This window comes from Leucoraja erinacea, chromosome 3 (assembly GCF_028641065.1).
Source record: "Leucoraja erinacea ecotype New England chromosome 3, Leri_hhj_1, whole genome shotgun sequence".
NCBI lineage: Eukaryota > Metazoa > Chordata > Chondrichthyes > Rajiformes > Rajidae > Leucoraja > Leucoraja erinaceus.
In genome coordinates this window covers 67270011-67275564 of record NC_073379.1, presented here as the reverse complement: position 1 = coordinate 67275564, position 5554 = coordinate 67270011, and the positions used below count along the sequence as shown (strand labels likewise).

Genomic DNA, 5554 nt, shown 5'->3' with positions numbered 1-5554 from the left:
ATTTTTGGCTATGTTCATTAGGGAACATGGTTCTAACACCATCCCCTGTATGACTGAATACCATGATTTAGAAGGTCAGTCGGGTACTCTGAAAATTCCAGACGCCGAGTGTAGTTGAATTTCCCCTAGTACCCCATTGATGGGTCCGAATGGGGGAAACATCACCCTATGGCTATTTACATAACAATGCCAAGCTGGTTTTAGAATTTTAGTACATAATATTGGGCTAATGATTGCCCCTTTTGTAAGCTCTATATTGCCTGCCATATAGAAACCCGCAACTGACACCAAGTCTTTATCAATAATAAGAGCATCCATCTTAAAATGAATATCTAGAACAAATGTGTTTAGGGTTAAAATCAATGATAATCCTGCAACCCTACTCTATTTTATTTTTAATAAATATGTTTGATACAATTCTAATGTTCCATGAAAAGTATGCTTAATCCCACCTTATGTGTACAATTTTTGTAGCACCATGTGGGTTTTAGATTGTTTGGTTTATGTAAGGACAAAATGCCCTTCTGGTTGTACTGTTGTACTGTGGTTATTGGGATGAGTAAAACCTATCAGATAACATGAATACTGCTGAGATTATATGAATCTGTAGTGATTATATACCATACATAACTGTAGTGTTGCAACCTCCCCTACCATCGTAGGTCCCTATTTTAACAGAAGAAACCCCACCCACCTACCTCCATGGTACCGGTGGTTGTGTTATTTCCTTGGTTTTTTGAAAATAAGGTTCTGGTTTGATATTTCTTGTTCGGGGTTGTGTGGGAGGTTGAGGCTTCCGCATCTTCCAGGGTGGCCGCCCTGGCCATACCCTTAAACGGATCCTGCGGGTTATATTGATTTCTGACACTGCCACTGGTATGAGCCACATTTTTTATGGCCTTGCCTGTGGCTGGTATCATGCTCCAAAATAGGCCCTTGCGCTGGCCTTGATGAGCCCCAGTGTCTTGGCTTAGTCCACACACGGTTCTTTGTTTGCAAATGGTAGCGTTTTTGGGGTCCTAGTGCTGGCCGAATGGCCGCCTTCCACGTGTAGTTCAGGTCATATTGCATATTATTAAACAGAGCTAGTGCGTCTTGATGGTCTTTGGTTACCTACGTTTAGTCCAGGGTGCGGGTGTATGCTATGATGCCTTCCGTCAATCCCTTTAAGGTTCTCTGGATATTGAGGTCCTGGTTCCTGATGTTCGTCCATATGCTGCCAAATGCATTGGTTTACACTGGGCACCTGTAATGCCTCACCGTTGCCAGGTGGCAGATGTCTGGCCAGTGTTTGTAAATTTTTCTTGTTGGCGTTTGTGGCCAGACATATAGTAATACTATTGCCATCCTGGATCCAAGTCTACCCATGTTTGACTTGGCTAAAGTAATCAGCCACCATGTCCAGCAGAGTCCCTGCTGTGTTAGGATCATGGGACGCTGTATTACCAGGCTCTGGCCCATCAGGGTCCTGCCTACTCTTTTTTATAGAGTTAGAGATCTCTAGGGTCCCGCACGGGGTACCCATGTGGGGCTTAACTGCTGCCCACTTGTCTTTTGTTCTGCGGACCCCTCTTGCAAGTCAACCCAGAACTGACCCACAGTGCTCCCCTCTGATGGGGTAGAAGCATTGTGCAGCCCTCAAAGAGGTACTGCTGTGGTTTTATCACGTTGGAGCAAGGCTCCATACACCGCTTCTTCCCGCTCCAGCCCTCTCGGGCGCTGGTTGCCGGCGGTTTTATGCAAAGTCGGACCCTTCTGAGTCCACTACCTTGTTTGATTTGTGTCTAGCCTTACCGCTCGGCCGCATGGATCTGGCCGGTGCGGGGCCGACATCGGGCACAGCTGATCCCACTACGGTTGATCCAAGTGCCGCTGGCTGCTGCTGGCTGCCCGCTGTTCCACGGTCCTCCTTCTCCAGCTTTGTCCTTCCTTCCGTGGAGTGGATATGGCCGGTGTGGAGGACATCTGGCACAGCTGATTCCATCTAGCCCATTTTCTTTGACCCGGCTCCAATGCTCTCAGCGCTCCTGGCTGCTCCTTTATCTCAGACCGCTGGGACCGACCCCCGTACTGACGGTACTGGTCCCTCGCGGTCGTTGCAGCCGGTCCACCCCAATCCAATGCCCTCAGTTCTGGGCATTCCTGTTTATATGGTCCTTAGATAAGGGATGTATTAGATATTAAAACTGATAATAAACAGATACTATACTTGATCTTAGCCAAAAGGCCAGGAAGCGATCTCTGTAACTAAAGAACCCGCTGGGACCAACCCCGGTACTCACAGTACTGATCCCTCACGGTCGATTGCAGCCAGTCAAGTCCACTGCTATGTCCTTGGCCTCGGCGCTGGCCGGTAGCGCTGCTTGAAGCCAGACTCGCTTCCAAAGCGAGACTGGCATACTGGTCGAGAAAATGAATTTTTCTCCTGGTGCGGGAGCGAAGTCGGGCACAGGTGTTTTCCCTCTCTGGGAAACGATGTGCCGCTGCCGCTGCTCCTGCCGCTGCCGCTGCTCCTGCCGCTGCCGCTGCTCCTGCCGCTGCCGCTGCTCCTGCCGCTGCCGCTGCCGCTGCTGCTGCCGCTGCCGCTGCTGCTGCTCCTGCCGCTGCTGCTGCTCCTGCCGCTGCTGGCTGCCGTTGCTGCTCTCCTGCCGGCTGCCTGCACTGCGCGGTTCTCCCGCCGGCTTCCTGCAGCTGACATGGACGCGGTCCATGTCTGCACTGGACGCGGTCCATGTCTGCACCTAAAGGGTAAGTGGAAGGAACGCGGAGTCTCTTACCTGCTGTTCCCGACTTTCAATTTTCTCCTCGAATTCAACGACTCTGTGCCTTCCTCTCCCGACCAGCCGTGGTCGGCGCGGAGCGAAGTTGGGAGCAAAATTCGGGAGGAAAAAACAGGAGCAAAAGTCGGGCAGGGGGGGGGGGGTAAGTCTGGCACAGTTATTCTGATTACGGGAGTTCAGCCTGTTCCTGCTGTCTGTATCCCCCCCCCCCCCCCCTGCCTTTGCGGTGCTCCAGCGCGGTCCAGCGGGTCCAACGCGTAGTCAGTGATCTCGGGCACTGACCGCTCGCCGCTATTTTTAGACCTGCGGAACCCCCGATAACGCGCCAGTTCCGCACCTTCCAGCCCCTCCACTAAATGACTAGTGGGGCTGTTTCCGAATTGTCGGGAAAACTCTTTGCTCCAGTGACCGTTGTCCTGGAGCTAAAGTCGGCTCCGTTTCTATTTAAAAATAAATTAACGGGCCCCGGCCGCTGCTGGCTGCCTGCAGATCTGCAGACTCTCCCCAGCCAGCTTCATCAGCCTTCTTGATAAACAAGGGTAAGTAAGGAAAAACAAAGTTCCCTTACCTGTTGCAGGTTCCCCTGCCGATTGGGAGGAACGTCCTTCCTCCAGCGATGACGAGTTCGAATGCGTGTAGCGATATATGGCACGCATGCGTGGAAGCGGGGTTCTTCACGAAGTCACTCACGTGACTCCGAAGTAAAATAGAATAGTTTCTTTATTGTCATTGTAACATGAACCATGTACAACAAAATTTTAAAATGTCAGCCAGTCAGTGCACCATTCAAACATTTCTAAAAGCTAACGATACATACAAGATAAAATATTAAAAGATAAACAACTAAAATAAATATCACGAAAATAGCACGCATAAACACCCAACCCTCCATCCTTCTGTCGATTTCACAGTGTACCACAGTCCCTTAGTATGTATCGCCCCTGCGTTCCTTGGCGGCTACATTTAGTGTTTTTATAGCAGTGGGGTAAAAACTTTTTTTTAGTCTGTTCGTCCTTGTCCTTGTAGATCTGTACCGTCTGCCTGACGGCAACAGTTCAAACAGGGAGTGTCCGGGGTGGGAAATGTCCTTTATGATACTCTGGGATTTTTTGATGCAGCGGGAACTGTGTAAGTCCTCCAAGGTAAGGAGAGGGCAGCCGACAATCCTCTGGGCATTGTCAATGGCCCTCTGGAGCGCTTTCCTCTGAGCCGCTGTGCAGCTGGTGTACCACACGTATACACAGTATGTTAGTATTCTCTCAATGGAGTACCGATAAAAGGACAGCAGCAGTCTCTGATTGATGTTATTCTTCCTGAGCACCCTCAGGAAGTGCAGTCTCTGCTGGACCTTTTTCAGCAGTGCAGTGGTGTTCACGCTCCATGTCAGGTCCTCCTCAATATGGATTCCCAGTAAGCGGAAATCCGCCACCCTCTCCACACAGTCCCCTCTGATAATCAATGGTACCATGTCCGTTTTATTCTTCCTGAAGTCTATTATTCTTTCCTTTGTCTTTAAGGTGTTGAGGAGCAGGTTATTTTCTCCACACCACACTGTCAGCTGCTCCACCTCATCCCGGTAGGCGTACTCGTCCCCCCCGGAGATGAGTCCCACCACCGTAGTGTCATCCGCAAATTTGACAATGGTGTTGCTGTGGTGGGCGGGGGTGCAGTCATGTGTGTAGATGGTGTAGAGCAGAGGGCTCAGTACGCAGCCCTGTGGAGAGCCGGTACTGAGGCTGAGGGCCGTGGATGTATGATGGCCCACTCTGACTCTCTGGCTGCGACCCGACAGGAAGCTATTTATCCACGTGCAGGTGGAGTGTGGAAGTCCCAAGTCCCCCAGTTTGTCCACCAGTTTGTGGGGAAGGATGGTATTAAAAGCAGAGCTGTAGTCCACAAAGAGCATCCACACGTAGCTCCCCCGCTGCTCCAGGTGAGACAGTGTAGCATGGAGAGCTGTGGCTACAGCGTCCTCTGTAGATCTATTTGCTTTGTACGCAAACTGGTGGGGGTCAAAGCTTCGGGGCAGGAGTGATGTGATATGACCCTGGACCAGTTTTTCAAAACACTTCATCACCACTGGTGTGAGTGCGACTGGCCGGTAGTCGTTGAGGCTGGAGATGTTGTTTTTTTTGGGCAAGGGGACTATAGTGGAGGACTTCAGACAGGGTGGAACAGTGGACTGGGCCAGAGACTGGTTAAAAATCCTCGTACAGACTCCAGCCAGCTGGTCTGCGCAGTCCTTCAACACGCATCCAGAGACGCCGTCAGGTCCAGTAGCCTTCCTTGGATTGATGGCCCGCAGAGTGCGCCTCACCTCATGCTCCTCTATCTTGAGGGGTAGGCTGCTGTGGACCATGTGCTGTGATGTGGTTGTCTCGGGTGGCTCCACTTCAAAGCGAGCAAAGAAGTGGTTCAGCTCCTCTGCCAGCGAGGCGTCACCTTCAACAGCTCCAAGGTTGGTCTTATAGTTGGTGAGATACTGGATCCCCTGCCACACCTGCCTGCTGTTGTTACTGTCTAGGTGGTCCTCTATCTTCCTCCTGTAGTTTGATTTGGCCTCTCTGATGCCTCTCTTCAGGTTAGCTCGGGCCGTGCTGTATAAAGCCCTATTGCCAGACCTAAAAGCGGTGTTCCTCTCTTTCAACAGCCGCTGGACCTCCCGGGTCATCCAGGGCTTCTGGTTGGGGTAGACCCGGATGCGTTTGTCCACTGTGACAGTGTCCATGCAGTTTTTAATGTAACACAGTACACTGTCTGTGAACACCTCCAGG

At 51.1% G+C, this 5554-nt stretch overlaps 1 pseudogene; it reads right to left on the bottom strand.

Moving 5' to 3' along the window:
* Positions 1-2134: 2134 nt before the first annotated feature.
* LOC129695969 (U2 spliceosomal RNA) lies at positions 2135-2239 on the bottom strand (annotated as a pseudogene).
* Between the last annotated feature and the right edge of the window lie 3315 nt (positions 2240-5554).